The sequence below is a fragment of the Pseudopipra pipra genome, chromosome Z (genome assembly GCF_036250125.1).
Source record: "Pseudopipra pipra isolate bDixPip1 chromosome Z, bDixPip1.hap1, whole genome shotgun sequence".
Taxonomy (NCBI): domain Eukaryota; kingdom Metazoa; phylum Chordata; class Aves; order Passeriformes; family Pipridae; genus Pseudopipra; species Pseudopipra pipra.
Genome location: NC_087581.1, coordinates 52837911 through 52855129, shown reverse-complemented (window position 1 = coordinate 52855129; position 17219 = coordinate 52837911). Strand labels below are relative to the sequence as shown.

The window sequence follows — 17219 nt, the reverse complement described above, 5'->3', positions numbered from 1 at the left end:
TGAGTTATTTCTTTTTGGATAACCTGCTATGTCCACTGTGCTTTCCATGAGCAGCTGCAAATGAAGGGTATTACTATAGGTAAGATTTGAGTGATGCAGAGTACATTACAGTGGGTGAAATCTTCTTTTGTGAAGACTATGTATTCAGTGCCAGGTGAAAGTCTTTTTATTTGCTGCTGGAAGTTGAACAGCCAGAATCATCTGGTAAAGTAGCTCATGCTTTGTGAGAGACATTACTGTGACTATCCCCATAAAAAGCACTGCATGTATCAGCAATGTCATCTGACTGCTTCCTTCTTCACTTGCTCAATGCATGGTCTGTGTTGGTAGCTGTAACTCACCAAGATGCTGTTGGTTGAGAATGGGGAGTAAAGCATGGAAATAACATAAAACCATCAAACATGATCACAGCAGCAGGATCTGTGCAAGAGTGAATGACTTCTGACTCCCTATGAGGGTTGAGGATCTTGCTAACAGAAGAAATAGGTGCTCTTAAAAAAATCTGGAAAACAGGTTGTGAAATTGCCTTTAAATGGTCTTATCTTGAAACTCTTAGGTGGGGAATGCAACTCGTGTGCGAAAAGCCACACCGACTGTTTGCAAAGACAAATGGGCTAACCCATACACCTTTGTATATGGGGTTTGGGAGAGAGAGTAATTTTAATATCCGTCTCTACTGGAAAGTGGTTTCTTCAGTAGCAAGTTACTGTAGAAATATCTTTCTAAAATAACTTGCATGAAATCCCATTCTCACCTGATCTATATTCATTTTGCACTTCCTCAAGCTCCTTTCTGATCTGTCTTTTAAATCTGGCAATTCTTACATGAAGTCTTTTTTCATCGTTTTTCATGTGGTTCAACTGCTTTTCTTATTTCTGTGGTTTATCCATTTATTCTAGCTTTAGTGACAGAATTAGGAGCTTTTCATCTACTCTTTTTTTCTACCCTTTAAATACAAAATACAGGTTTATAATAAGACACTTTACTTATGCCACATTAACCTGCCTTCTCCCACCCATACATTCAATTGGTCTTTCTCTCTAATTCTGTGTCTGACAGCACTGAATAAATGCAAGGTGAGGTCTGGTACCCTGGAGAATGTGTCGATCTTCTCTTCCCCAACAAATCAAATAAACAGGGAAATTAGAGCTGGGCCAGGACAAGGGTGCTTTTTAAATTTGTATTTTATTTATTTATTTATTTATTTAAATCTAGTGATTTGCTCTCACATTGTGCAATGTGAGACTGAACTCAAATAACCCTTTTCAGGTTGCTTTCTGGCATCCATCTCAAGCCCAAGCTTTCTGACTGAAGAAGTGCAACACCGTGGTGTAAACGCAGTTCAGCTGCTGGCATAAATAAGAAGGCTGACCCCTGTAAGAGCTACCTAACTGAGGGTTGGAGGCAATTCTCCCTCAGAAGCATGCTCAAACGTGATCTGCACAGCTGCCCACCCCTTCCTTAATCTTCAAGTTGCATGAAGTCAACTCCAACTCTGGTAAATATGGTCAAAATCCTCTGACCTTCTTTAGCCCTTGCAACCTAAGGTAGTCCTGTGGCCCCGATGCAATGGCTCTGCCTCCCAAGGAAGGTTTTTGCAAACCTGGCAGAATTGCAGTATTGGAACATACTCTGAGTTTACCAACATTGCTGTGTGGTGCAGGTGGCTGATGAAGTGAGTCAGCTCCAGAAATAACCAAGCTGCTGCTCTGTGTTCCCAGAATGGGAGCATGTAGCCTGCCAGATGCATCATCCCTCTGGATGGCATATCTTGTCAGACTGATGTACATAGGAGCATTGCTGAAGGCAAGCTGCCAGGGCCTACTGCTGAGAAGTGCTCAACCAAACTCTTGCAGAGCCTTTGGTTCTTTGATATCTTGAATCGCATAAAGAGAAAAGGCTACACACTTTTTTTTTTTCTCAAGAGAACTTCTTTTAATTTAGTGTGAAAATAGGCATTTTGGCAAAAGGGTTTTACAGGACTAACAAACAACCCAACACACAACGACCCACAAATTAGTGAAATACAATCCACTGGTTTTAAGTTACCCACAAGAGGAAGAAAAGAGTAAAGGAAGAGCAGAGAAAAGAAGAAGTGGAGAGAAGAAAGAGAGAAAAAATAGTTACTGCCAAGAGTCACATGGTGGCAGCTTCCAGGAGAGAAGGCAGGACAAAATGGAGGCCCTGTGCACCTCTATTTATATGGTTTCGCTACTGTGGCCACCGGTCCCAGGTGGGCATCCGATTCACTGACCCCTCACTGCCCTCCTAGCCAAAATGAGGGGTGCTGCAGCCAATTAGAGGCTCCAGAGAGCGTGGTGTGGGTTGGTTGCCTTAGTGGCAACAGCATGCCAGCATTTCTCCAAAGCAGGCTTTTTTGAAGCATATTCTTCCTGCTTTGGGGAAGATTTAGACTATGAGTGAGTCACATTTACTGACAGAACCTTTCTTTTTATTTTAATTCTTGAGAAATCAATGTTGTTCAACCACTGTCATTTACTATGTGCCAGGAGAAATTCTCCAAACCTCCACTAATTCTGTAAAGGCTTTGATTGACATGTCTCACTTTACTGTTATCTGCATTGTCAGTGGTCTATCCCTATCAAATTCTGACAACCAAAACACACAAATCAAGCATACACCTGAGATTAGGACTTAGAGAAATGTAATTTACAACCAAGGGAAAAGATGAGATTTAGATGCTGATAGCATCTTAGAGATGCTTCTAGCAAAACCATACTGTAGGTACTGAATCTGGATAGTGTTAGACGAACTGGATGATTTAAAATAAGTAAGTGCTTTAATAACATTGTGTACTACCATAACATCAAATTCTTGAAAATAAAATCAGGTCTTTAGGCAGGAGAAGGGCATCATGATTTTCCAGCACAGAACCATCAGTCAGTTTAAATAAATGTGAACCTGGACTTCATTCCAGTCTGTACTGAGTTTTATGAGGCATTTTAGCAATTTTTGATTATGCAGAAGTTTGTATAAATTAGAATATTTGCATCAGGAAAAGTAAGAAGTAAACCCAAACTTGAGTCTTGATGTTATATGTTAGATGATAATACAGCTCGTTCCTTATTTTCCTTGAACAAAATCTCCTGCACTATCTGTAATTTTCTTGAATTCAATCTCCACACTCCAATAAAACTGAAAGCAAATACAATCCAAACCCTCTAATTAAAACACTACCAAAACTCATTAATCTGCTCTTTATTTCATTTTTCTTCTTTTTTTTCTTTTACTTTCCCTAGTTATCTCCCCTCTGTTTTCATAGGAAACGGCAAGTACCACTGTACAATAAAAAAATCAAAATTTAACTAAAAGGTAGAGGTTATGGTACCAGAATGGTCATGGCTTCAGAGTAGTTTTCTGCTGCTGAACATAGTGCTGGATGGACCATGGGCTAGAGCTACGCTACTAAAGCAAAGAAGGTACTCGTCAGTGTGTGTCCTGGCTGAGCTTTTTAATGATGTTCATGATAGTCTGGGTGTGGTTTTTCAGCAGCCACAGCGCATCAGTCTCCCTGGAGACTTCCACTTCCCTGGAGATAGGAGACGATGTCATCTTTGATTCAGAAAGCCTGATGGAGGAGGAAAGCAATGATCTCCTTGGTGGATAATTGCTCTTCTAGCAGGTAAGTCATGTCTCCAAGGCAAAGAGGAGGGGAAGGATCTCTCCGGTGAACACCAAAAACGCCTGCTACTCTTCTCCAGCAGCCCAAAGGCAGCACACCTGGGGTTGCTGCAAGCTATGTTTCCACTTCTGCATGTTGCTGGTCAGAAGGCTAAATAAAATTATGTAAAATTAAATAAAATTAAACAAATTACCCTCATTTCATGCTGAGGGTCAGCTGAGGCACTTCTCTGCAGCTCTGCAGGACTAATGATTCTCTCTAAACTTGCAGGAAATTCAAAACTTTGAGGACTAAACTTCCATCAGATCTGTCTGACATGCCCAAGGAATTAAAAACCAAGGAGTTATAAAACTGTTAACAGCACAGCAACTTAATTTTCCTCAACAAGCAGACCAACAGCAATGCAGTGATATAACAGGGAAGTGTTGCACATAGGGAGCAAAATATTCAAATGGGGCAAATACATCTGAATTTTCTTTTTTTATTATTGCTACTGTGAAGTAAGATAACATGCAGGTACCCCTGAAATGCCAGGCAGTGAAGGAGTTCAGGAAAATTTATTCCAAAAGTTGAGAATGCTAGACTTACAAAAAATTTCTTGCAGTGCTGCAAAAAGCACTGGGCCTGAGAGAAAGAGAAGAAAAGTCACGCCTTCTGTTCTTCTTCAGGCTTTATCACTGCTGGCCCCCTTCAGCTCTCCCCGCTGGCTGCAGAGGGCCATAGCACGTCTGCGAGTGTTATCTCTCCCCTCACATACAGGAGAGAGAGCCTGAGAGCCTCTCTGGAATGTGGGGGGAGAAATCATCAAAACTGCCTTTGAGAAAAATGTTTCTTTTAGGTAGAAAAGCCTTCCTAAGCAAATAACTCTGCCTCCTTGTAGTAAATCTTTCACAAGATTATTCTATTGTCAGAGTTACTTTTTTTCATCATTGTTCGCACTCCTCAGAGTGCTTTAGGAAAAAAAAAAGACTCAGAACATTTCCTAACAGACTCCTCTACATTTTAAACTTTGGGAAAAATTAATTCAGGGGCCTAAAGGGTTAGAGACAGCACAAAACTATCAATAAAATTCAGAGGAGAAATATTTATAAATGTGACATCAAGGAGAGCTAATCAATTTGTCATTACTTAAAGTTGTTCCCTCAACCCTATGAAGAAAAAGTAAATTGTTGTGATGGTACTTTCAAGGAGAAATCAACTTGTGCCTTCAACACACAAGAACTTTGAACAGTCTAGGTAGATGTAATTCCATCTTCATTTCTCTGCTTATTCAGTAGATAGCAGGCAGGGATGTGGCTTACGGAGAATCTGGACTTCTTCTGGTTAAGCTCTTGATAGAGGTGTGAGAGAAAATATATCTAAGACATAAACATTGTTCTAGGACACTGCTGTCATTCCTGACACAGGGATGTTTTCATCAGTATCCTTTCCTGACCAGCCACCTCCACCATCCCTGTATGGTGCCAATGACAAAAACAAGTCCTGCTAGCTGATCAAAGGTCTGGGCTGAGAAAGTAGAGGTGCTCCTCAGAGATGAAAAATGGCTCCTGCCCAACCTGAGTTGTTGAGCTGTTGACTGAGTTAATTCATATATTGCACAAATCACTTATTTTTGTTTGGCTTCTGGAAATTCACATCCAGGGAAGAGTTTTTATAACCAGTAAAGTGCAGTTTGCCAGTGACTCTGCGTCCTGAAATTTTTGCCTGCTGCGAGTAGAACAGTTTGCACTTTCGGTGCAGGTTGTGGTGCTGGTGTCTCAGTCACTCCTTCTTCCCCATTATAACCTAGTTGGATTTTAGCACTTATCTGAGAACCCAGGGCCATACCTACTGTGCAGAAGCTCTGTTAAAAAACACTGAGTCTAGTTTTTAAGAACTGTTTGAAACACACAGTAAATCAGTCCACAGAATGGTTTCACTGGAGATATTTTAACTCAGATCTTGAAAAGGCCTTCAAAACCTTGCAGAAATTTACTACATATAAATTACAGTACTATATATTGTAATGAAGTATACTATATATAAATTATGTGCAGCTGCTGTTGCTGTATAATGATGACTTTTCACCTCCTAGCTCAGATACAATAAACATTTACAATACTTCAGCATGGAGCAAAAAAATGCCCGTAAAAAAAAAGCTCAAAGCTAGCCCTGTATCTGTTTTTTCCTGCTCACAAAAATTATCCACAGCACCTTCCATGCTTGCAGAAGCTTCAGACAAAAGCCAGAGAGAAGGAGGTCAGTGAGCTGTGAGACTCAACTGCTCTGAGACTGGTGACCTTGAAGAGTCATTGAAGATAATTGTTGAGGACCAGGAATCAGAATGGGAACAATTTCAGGAATGGAAAAAGATGTACAGTGATTGAAAGGACTTTATGATATGGACTTTACTGTTATTATGTGTTTATAAATATACATATTGTATGTTTCCCCAGGATTTGTATTTCCCGGGCACGCCCAGGCATGCCTGCTTCCCTGCTTCCCTGCTCCCTTCTCTGATAGGCTGCAGAAGCTGCAGAGAGGAGACAGTTACCATTCGCCCTTTCCTTCCCCGGTTCCTCCCATGTTCCTCCCCCTTTGTCTGTGTCCCTCCCCCGATTTGTTCCCCCATTTGTCTGTCTCATGCTCCACCCCATGTTCTAGCCCTTTCCCTGCCTGAACTCATAAAAACCCCGTGCACACCTCAATAAAGCATTCCATTTGCACCTCTACTTTGACTCCAGACCCGTTCGTGCTGTGCCATGGCCCCATTCCCCTCCCCCTTCGGACCGTGGCAGATAATGGCTTAAAATTTCATAGTTTGGCCAATAAAATAAAGAAATTAGGGTGCCAGCATTTTTTGAAGAATTCTTGTTAGCTTATTCTTCTGGCTAGTGAAATGAGCAGGTCAAATATTTCAGATATGGCATTGAGATTATTTCTCAAGCCAAAGCCACATGATGTCAAGCAAAGCATGGACTTGTGAGGCAGCCAAGAGGCTGTGTATCAGAAGCAGTGCTCAGCACCACCATAGGGCAAGAGCTCCAGCAGCACTCACCAATGGTACCTGCTGCACCTCAGCAGGATGGAGGTCAGATTTATCTTTGTGCTAACTCCAGCATGAAATCAGTGCCATGACTTTACCTCCTTTGGTTATTGAGATGCTTCTAGCAGACATGCATGTGGACACAGAGTCACCCTGAGAAGGGAGGATGGAAAAGCCATGCAAGATAGCTCCAGCAGTTCTAAAATGAATGTGCATACAGGTGTGCAGAGATACAAGCCTACTCGTGAGCTTAAAATTCAGAAAATTCTTAATATTCATTGGCTGTGAAACACTTCTGGTCTAGTGGTAGGTGGTCACTGGGATCTGTCTCCTGAATTTTTATTTAGACCAGGCTGAAACTTAGGAATTAATGGTCCTGTGCAGGGCCAGGAGTTGAACTCAGTGATGCTTGTGGGTCCTTCTCATCTCAGCATATTCTATGATTCTGCGAAACATGAGCTGTCTCTTACCAAACCAAATAAAACCCAGAGAAGCTGGAATGCCTTGCAAAGCTGGCTTCAGTGTTGTTGAGTATACTGAGTACAGTGAGAACACAGAGTATCATTGAGTAGAGCATTTAAGAGGAGGAAAAACAGGCATCAACGAGAACTTTCTGGGAAAATGGCTCAGACTGGGAGGGCTGCAGATGATCTCTGCTGTTAAGCTGAAAGCTGTGCTCCAGGGGCAGTGGGCGGCTGTCTGCTGAGTGACCAAAGCCCTTCCCGTATCTGCCTCTATAAGACTGCTAATATGCAAACTGAGAAAAGTCCACAGAGTTTGGGGATGCCCTTGGTAGGAGTACATATGGTCTTAGTGCATCATGGAGGCAGTACAGACACTACAGTTGGGGTCAGAGCATGGGCTTCAGCTGTGAGTATTCTATTTTTCCTTCCTGATTCATCCTTTAGTTTGCTTACTTCAGTTTTCCTAGGACTAGAAGTATCCCCTGAGAAGGTGCAGAGAGAAGCACTCTGGAGATATCTCGGATTCCAAATTAGCTCCAAATCTATTAGGCCACAATCAGTTACAATTGACAGGAAAATCCGAAATTTAAATGATCTCCAGAAGTTGTTGGGAGCCATTAACTGGATATGTCCTGTGCTAAGGATCACAACCAGTGATCTGCACCCCCTGTTCGAATTATTAAGAGGAGATGCAGATCTGTTCTCCCAAAGATCCCTGACTCCAGAAGCGGAAGAAGCCCTCTCTATTGTAGAGGAGAAAATATCTGATCGGCAAACAAATCGAAGGACGGAGGGACTGCCATCCTCTTTGGCCATCCTGGGCCAATTTTTGGTGAATTACAAGGACTTCTACTTATGGGGATGGCTATTCCTACCTCACCAATTCCAAAAAACTATTGTGACAATGGTAGAAATGATTGACAAATTACTTTTTGAGGGGCGTACAAGAAGCTTAGAACTCAATGGAAGAGAACCAGATTATGTCTATCTCCCATTGACTTCTGAGCAGCTTGAGCAGCGTTTCCAAGCTTGGAGAGACTTGTATGCTTGAGGAAAACAACAACTTACGGACTTCCATGTTTTTACCCCAGTTCTGAACACAGTTTAATGTACCCATATATATATTTTTGTACTAACCCCCTTGATTTGTGTTACCCCAGACTTTTCTGAACTTGTCCCCAGTTGTTTCCCGACAAAAGTTGTTTACTCCCTTGCTCTCCCCTGCTTTCCTGCTCATCCCACACTGATTGGTCAAAAAATGCTGCAGTGCGGAGTCAGCTCCCATTGGTCCCAAGCACCTGACTCCTCCCAGGTTCCTCCCTCCTTCTCCCTACTCCCCAGTCCTGTTGTACCCTGAGATGTCCATCCTATGCTCCGCCCCGGTTATCGGACCTCCCTCACCTGAACCCTATATAAGTTCTCGTTCCTCTTAATAAAGCGGCCTTTGCACCCCAACCTTCCACCTTGTCGGACCCCTCTGTGCAGTGTTGCGTCCCTATTTCCTTCTGCACCGGGCCGTGGCAAATAACCACTAAAAACCCCAAACTACGTGATTTAAATAAAAGCATAATAAAAATTCTAAGTATGCATGGGTAAGGAATGACTAAAGTGGCCACTTATGTATGAATGTGAAAGCTCTATGAATGCGAGAAGTTGTGTGAACATGACTTGGAAATACTTTGTGCTTCATGTGCCTTGAGCAAATTACACTTGCATAACACAACACTCGTTCTCTAAGGGCCCTTTCCTTGAAATGGAGTTGAATTTCTACCAATTACATTGGGGAAGTGGAAGTCGATGTTCAACCCAGTTGTGCTGAAGCCCTAAGATAATAAAGTTGTTGTTTATCCCAAATACATGTTGCCGTGGAATTTAAGTGCTGAAAAAATCTCCCGGAGCAGTTAATTAGGGGTGAGATAAGAAAGGGTTTATTTTGCCAAGGCTCAGATGTTACAAGACGCACGCCCGGGCCATGCCTGAGATGTTACATTTTATAATACCATCCATCCAATCCCTGGATATAATACCATCCATCCAAGGGCTCCCTGGTGGTCTAGTGGTTAGGATGTGGTGCTTTCACCGCCGCGGCCCGGGTTTGATTCCTGGTCAGGGACCCCGGGCAGATGGAGCTTGTCAGCCCTGTAAGGCCATCCATCTAAGAGAAGGTCACTCTAAACAAACCTACGTCCTGAGGAGCTCGCTGCCACTGTCCGAGCTTCGCTCGGCCCCGGCAGATGAACCTCAGGATTAAAGGGTGGGCTCAGTTCAGCGCACACTGTGTCTCACCTAAATAATCCACTGCGCAGGGTCGAAGGCTAAAGACCTTTCCCAAATCTTCGCTCGCTAAGACTGGCCATACATACATACATCCAATCCCAGATGTGTCCACCCTGTGGCCTTTACTCTGGACCGCCCCGGGTCCACCCCGAGAATTGAGTCGGGGGGCTTTTTGAGACCCCCTGTTCATCCAATCTTCCTCTCCCTCAGAGCACAAAGGGTACATAGTTACCTAATTCTTGACTGTATTCTGTGGTTTAGGCCCTGATATGCTGTTCTGCCAACAATCTAGGCCTCACCTTGACAAAAGACTAAACATTTCTGCTGTCTTGAGGGGTATGAGTGATATAGGGAGCATAGAATGGGGTAAGAGGGTTAAGGAATGTGTAAACAAGGGTGCTACAGAGAAAGGGAAAGGGACAAGGGACAAAGGGGGGGGGACTGATGCTTTTAAAATCTACTTATAAAACTTGCAAGGCTTACCAATATTAGAAAAATAAACAAACATTAGGGGCTTAAGGCATCATACACATAAAACCTTAGGTAGAAAGTCCTAAGTGAACTTGCGTATTACAAATTCTAAAGGTTGCACTGTTTATGGAGTTATAAAAGTTGCACTGTTAGTAAAGTTTTATGAACAATTTCAAGAAAGACCTTATCATGTTAGGCCCTGATTACACACAAATAAGTTTAAGAAAAAAGTTAATAATTGTTATGTTGCTTGTCGTAATGTTAAAAATTGTTCTACCACTTGTAATAAAAAAGAAAGGGGGATATGTAGGGGTCGGGTTTCAGGAAAGGTGCTGAACAGCACCTGGGAGATGTAGTTTCCCAAGCACTCTATCACATGGGCAGTGATATCCCCATGGTGATTGGTTGTTAAGGTCACACGGTGTGACGTGTTAACATATATCTAAGCTGTTGTCTCATTTGAATAAAGAGGATTTAGCAGTGAACCCTCAACCATCTAGCTGGGTCTGTATAATTTATTTACTTATTATACTAATAAGCAATAGGGGCACTGAATTGGGGAGTATCATTCCTGAAATATGACACAATATTATCAGCAGAAGTCCTTTGTCATGAGTATATGAGCTCTGCATGTGATAAAGGTGTAATTTCACATTATTGATATTACTACATCACTAATAGTAATGCAATTATTATTGTTATTATTGTTATCAATGTTATAATAATAATATTAATATAATGATATAATATTGACTTTAAACAGACTATTATAAATAAAAAAAAATTGAACATGTGGGTTGCTAGTCTTCTGTAAAATATGCCATGGCATGTTTTTATCAATGAATTATCAGTCCCTGTTTGGGTGAGTATGATATTAACACTGGACATACCAAACCAAAACTTTTAATTTTGGCCAGGTAACTAAGACAAATAAGGAATGGCTGAGCAGCTCTAAAATAGGTCACCCTTCTCATAATCTCTGCTCTTGTTCAAAATAATTTGTTCTTTCAGTCACTGTGTAGGAGTAGAAAAGACTTTACGTAATGAAGCTCAGCACAGTGAGTTTAAGTCCCTTTGATCACTCTCCCAACGCTTGCTAGTCCTCACAGCAGGCAACTGTGGGAGTGAGTGGGATCGGACTAGACAAGTCATCACCGGCCACTGCAGGAAACAAGTGGCACTGGCTTCAGGATCTGCTGACCTGTGCATGAGGACAACTCTCTGTTGAGATGCTGTCTGTGTGCTTTAGCTCAGCTATTAGACTGCTTCCTTGGGCAGCTGGCTGCTTATATCCCTAGTATTCTTGTAATAATGGTGTCACAGTTATTTCAGAAATTGCAGTACGTGCAGTGGTTGAGGCAGGGTCAGTTTTAGCATGATCTCCTCTGTTGGTCAACACTTTACTCATATCTTTGAGAGATTTAATGAGAGCATGAGACGGCCTGTACGAACTTCAGTGCAGAATGACACTCTTGATAGCCATGGAGAAGGATAATTACTGTGGGTTAAAGCTTGAAATACAAGCATGAAATCATCTCCACAGAGAGAGCAGACATGGTCATGTTCTTCTAAAATGTATTGAGACTCACAAAAATATCAACAGGAGTGAGGTTATTTTGGTTAGAGAAAAAAAGAGTTGACTTGAGAAATGTGTTGTGGGATGTAATTGAAGGAAGAAATTTGGCTTACAGTTGTTGGCAGGAATTAAAGATATTTGGTTCAAATACTTTTCAGTCAAAAAAATATAGAACATTTTGTTGCCAATAGAGTAAACCAAAATTGATGGAAACTGGCATGGAGTCTAGGATGGGAAAAAGCACAAAGAAAATAATCATAAGGAAGTCTAGGGGCGTTGCCTAGACACCACCAACGTGAAAGTAGGATAAGTTGCTAAAGAGAAGGGGAACTTGCCCTCATGCTGGATGAAAGTAGAAGAAAAAACATGTCTCAAATCCCATCCTGTTCCAGAATGGTAAAATACTAGAGTTAGATTTATCAAAAATATCAACCTTCCTCATCACTCAAAAATTACTCTGAGTATATTTGATTTTAAAATTTCTTCCATTTATAGTTCTGGGATTTTTGGCTGAACATTGTGATGACTAACAAGAATTATGCAATTTACCCAGGGAAATTAAAAGCTTCTATGAAAATCATGCAAAGTTTTCCTGTACTCATAAATACTGCTTAACACCAACCTGTCTTTTTGATTGAGTTTCGTTTAAACTGATGGAACATGGAAATATAAATAATTTTCTTGTAAAAAATCAAAGTGTATATAAAATGTACAGTGTAATAAAGGTAATGTTAGTGCAAATTACATGACATTCCTATGGCTGTGAATATTTAAGTCCCTGTCAATGAATGTCAGCTATGTCACACTTACCAAGATAGAAGGATGTAGGTAGTTGTAGTAAAATCAGATGAATTTTGCAAAGCATTACTAAGTAAACATCTCACCAACACATTTTTCCATGAAATCTAAGATATTTAATCTACTTAACCACATGTCAAACAACTTTTCACCGAAACTATCACTCCAAAAAATGTTGATGGTTGATTTCTCCAGTTTTGTGGAGGCCACTGATATGGTGACCCTTTTCATCTGTTTCCTACAGAAGGACATGCAGGACATAACCAAAGGCAGTCAATAGCCTCCTCTGTTAAGGAAGAAGCAAAATATCCCAATTACCACCCTTAAGTAGTGCTAGGACAGCTCGGGTAACCTTAACTCCCAGTGCAAAGTACAGCAGAGAGGGCTACGTTACTTTTTCCTACCTGGCAGTGAATTTCTAAAGCTATGATGACGGAGAACATTTGTGTATTCCAGCAGAAAATACTCATAAACTCACGTATTGTTTTAACACATCTTTATCATTTGATCTAAATTCTATTTAGAAAATTTGTAAATGACTGGATTTGTCATTTTTATGGCTTATTTATGCAGTCCCAAACGACTTGATGTCAAGTGGTGGTCTACATATTTATTGTTATCTTCCTATGCGTAACAAGACAGGGTTGTCTTGTTCTGCATATTCACTAAGGAAAATGTTTCCTGCATTAATGTGTCATCATATATTAATTCAGATGAATGCTTGAAGATGTCTAAGAAGGGTTCATCAGCTGCAACAAGGGAGGAGGCACAGAAAAATTCACTAGAAATTCCTTCAGAATATTGCTACCTTTTATTGTACCCCATCTTGGCTTAACCTTGAAGTGCAGTTTGACCTGAATTCAGCTAAAAGAAATGTCATTTTGACTTATTTCAAACAGGCATCATCCTGCCTACTGCCCATATCCAGGCAGGCATGCAGTCTGGAGATCTCGGTGGATGGCAGGTTATTTAGGTCTGTGCAAGGAAGCAGCCCAGTAAACAATCCCATGTGAGTTCTAATTACATGAGCTGCAAAGTGGTGGTAATGATGGCTGTGGACAGCAGGCTTTCTCAGCATGCAACAGTCCACTTTCATTAAACAAGGAAAACCTGCAGCCTTGTCTACACATACTATTGTTAATCTCAGTCAAGTGTCGCAGGGCTATTTCAGGTGGGAATAATGTGGACGTGGGTCCTGTTGCAAAATTACTTCTGTAGCAATGAGTTTACTAATACACAGACTAGGCTCGAAAATCATTCTATAGATTCTATAGATCCCTCTCCTGAAGCACTTGGCACCATATTAAAAAGAGCATCCAGCAGTCCTCTGAAGAATCCGTAGGGTTCTCCTTCAAGAAGAACAAGGACTGGTTTGATGAAAACAATCAAGAGATCCCGGAATTGCTGAGGAAGAAGAGAACTGCTCATCAAGCACACCTTGCAATGCCTTCCTGTCACGTAAGAAAAGCAGCCTTTCATCTTGCATGCAGCAAGCTCCAACAGAAACTCCATGACATCCAGAACAAGTAGTGGATCAATCTAGCAGAAAAACTCAATTATGCGCAGATACTGGTGATCACAGAGGATTCTATGAGGCCTTGAAAACAGCATATGGGCCCTCTACTCAGCACAGATGGTCAAACACTTCTGACAGACAAAACCTCCATTCTGAATCGATGGTCTGAACACTTTCAGACCCTTTTCAGTACCAACCGTGTAGTCCAAGACTCAGCAATTCAGTCTATCACACAACAATTGGTGAAATACGAATTGGATACTGCCCCCACTTTAGGAGAAACCCTCAAGGCCATACAGCAGGTGAAAATCAGCAAGGTAGCTGGGGTTGATGGAATTCCACCTGAAATCTGGAAGCACGGCGGCCAAGCACTCCATGCTAAATTTCACGAGTTTGTGGTGCGCTGTTGGGAATTAGGCAAACTACCATCAGACCTTCGTGATGCAGTCATCATCACCTTGTATAAGAAGAAAGGAGTTAAATCAGACTGTTCAAATTACCATGGTATTACTCTGCTCTCCACTGCTGGCAAAATCCTGGCAAGAATACTTTTGAACAGACTAATACCCGCTATTGCAGAAGGAATTCTACCTGAAAGCCAGTGTGGTTTCAGAGCCAACAGGAGTACCACAGACATGGTATTTGTTCTCAGACAACTGCAAGAGAAGTGTAGGGAACAGAACAAAGGTCTCTATGTAACCTTTGTTGATCTCACCAAGGCTTTTGATACTGTGAGCAGAAAAGGCCTGTGGCAGATTTTGGAATGTTTAGGATGTCCCCCTAAATTCCTTAAAATGATCATCTCACTCCATGAGGCTCAGCACGGCCAAGTCAGATATGGCAATGCACTTTCTGAGCCCTTTCTAATAACTAATGGTGTGAAACAAGGCTGCGTTCTTGCACCAACCCTATTCACAGTCTTCTTCAGCATGATGCTCCAAAGGGCCACGGCAGAGCTCGATGATCAGGACGGTATCTACATTCGATATCGTACTGATGGAAGCCTATTCAACCTAAGGTGACTGAAAGCCCACACCAAGACCTTAAATCATCTTGTCCGGGAGCTGCTCTATGCTGATGACGCCGCCATTGTTGCCCACATGGAAGCAGGTCTGCAGCGTTTAACATCCTGCTTTGCAGATGCTGCTGAGCTCTTTGGGCTGGAAGTCAGCTTAAAGAAGACAGAAGTTCTCTATCAACCTGCACCTCAGGAAGTCTTCCATCATCCGCATATCACCATTGGCCAATCAGAGCTCAAATCAGTCCAGCAGTTTAATTACCTCATCTCCTTGTATGTTAAGATTGATGGGGAGATAGACAAGAGGTTAGCAAAGGCATATAGTGCTTTTGGAAAACTCCATAAAAGAGTCTGGCATAATAAACACCTGAAGAAAAGTACAAAGATCAGTGTTTACAGAGCCATTGTGCTGTCTACTCTCTTATATGGATCCGAATCATGGGTCATCTGCCGCCACCACCTGCGTCTCCTAGAACGCTTCCATCAACACTGTCTCCGTACAATCCTAAACATCCACTGTTCAGATTATGTGACTAATATGTTTATTCTAGAACAAGAAGCAGTCACAAGCATTGAGGCCATGTTGCTGAGAACACAAGTGCGTTGGGCAGGACACGTCTCCAGGATGGAGGACCACCGCCTCCCTAAGATCTTGCTTTACGGTGAACTTGCCACCGGCTGCTGCAAGAGAGGAGCCCCGAAGATACAAGGACTCCCTGAAGCAACATCTTAGCCTTGGCCGTATTGATCACCATAACTGGTCTACTCTGGCCTCAAACCGGGAGGCCTGGAGACACACCATCTATAACGCTGCTGCTTCCTTTGAGAAAGCACACAGGATTGCTCTCAAGGAGAAAAGACAACGCAGAAAGAATCGTGCCTTGCAGAATATACCACCTAAGGAATCCTTCTGCTGTGCCTTTTGTAATTGGACATGTCTATCTCGTATTGGCCTTATTAGCCACCAGTGTGCTTGTAACAAACGTGGGTAGAGCCTTCCCAAATATTTGTTCGCAAAGCCTAGCCATGATGATGACAGAATAGTCTCCTCTTATGGTAACCATGTACTCACATTCTATTTCTTACAAAATGTAGCCCTTTTCCTAGTAGAGAGACATCAAATTTTGGGTAAAATAACAGTTGGCTGTATTTTGTCATTCTTTTCTCCCTGACTGTAAAACGCTGCATTAAATAAGCGTCTCAACATGTCTATGAAGTAAGTGTTACATTAATTAAGATATGCATGGCCCTGGAAAGTCTCCTGCAGATCTAAGAACTCATACCATAGCAGAATAAAAAACAAGCCAGCTTTCTGTACACTAAAGAAACCAAATAAGAAATGGATCTGTACACCAGACTATTACAGTGCTCAAAGTGAAAGGCAGAGAAATATTTTTTTATAAGCTCTATTCCACACCATCATTTTCCACTGGAAATCCATACCAATAACAAGACACTAGAAAGAACAAGCTAGAAAGACCCACTGTAAAACTTAGATTAAAAGTGAATAATATGGCCCTTATATCCATTTCGGCTTCTTTTTTTGGTAAACTAATTTAAAACTAAAAATTATGCATGTTACAGGGAGTTTGAATTTTACAAGATGTTGTTTTGTTCTTTGTGTTTAGAAACATGTCTGTCTTGGAAACAGGATCTGGAGACTAGCAGGTGAGAATCATGACAGAGTAAGTGTACTTCAGCATCCCAGCCCTCATGATTAGGGATAAAAAAATAATTATCTTTATTGTTACTGTGTTTTTTCCTAAACAGTTTTCAGACCTGCTGAACAACCTGCTAAGGGATTTTTTCAGAGAGGAAAGATGCTAGGCTATAGTATATTCCATCTCAGATGTTTTGGGTCACTGGTATTAAACCTGGGGTAGTGTTACGACTAACCCAAAACGTCAGAGACGAAAGATGCTACATCCTTAAAGCCCTTAAAAGGATGGTGTTAAAGAATATACATCCAACCCATACTGCAGCATAAGGAAAGAAAAAGCAACAAAAAGGACTGCTGCTGTGTCCTGTAGTTAATTTTTGTCTTACTGAAGATGACATGACTGATCAATAGATATTTTTTGTCATACATACAAGGTTTTCTTCACAAACACTGAATTCAGAAGTGTAGTTGCTCTTTCCTGAAAGTTGGTACAGGAACTGTCCTGTCTCAGAAGGGTACTATAGTGCAAGCCTGCACGAGACCTTTGGAAACATGAATATATTGGTTTGACAAAGGTGTGTAGAAATGCAGGTGAGATTCCACTGGGGTGCCCTTGCTGGCACTCCTGGGGCTGCAGGTGACCTTGGCTTCCACCAGCACCTCAGCAGGGAGGCTGGGGACACCAGCACCTCTCAGGCAAGTATCATCTGCACTGCTGGGAAGCTGGTTTTGAAATGGGACTCCCACAAACATTCAGGGTTTTCAGGATTC

At 41.7% G+C, this 17219-nt stretch overlaps 1 non-coding gene across 1 annotated transcript; it reads left to right on the top strand.

Annotated features, from left to right (window-relative positions):
• Positions 1 to 9174: 9174 nt before the first annotated feature.
• On the top strand, positions 9175 to 9246 carry TRNAE-UUC (transfer RNA glutamic acid (anticodon UUC)). The gene has a single exon. It is a non-coding gene; the product is annotated as a tRNA-Glu (tRNA).
• Positions 9247 to 17219: the final 7973 nt, after the last annotated feature.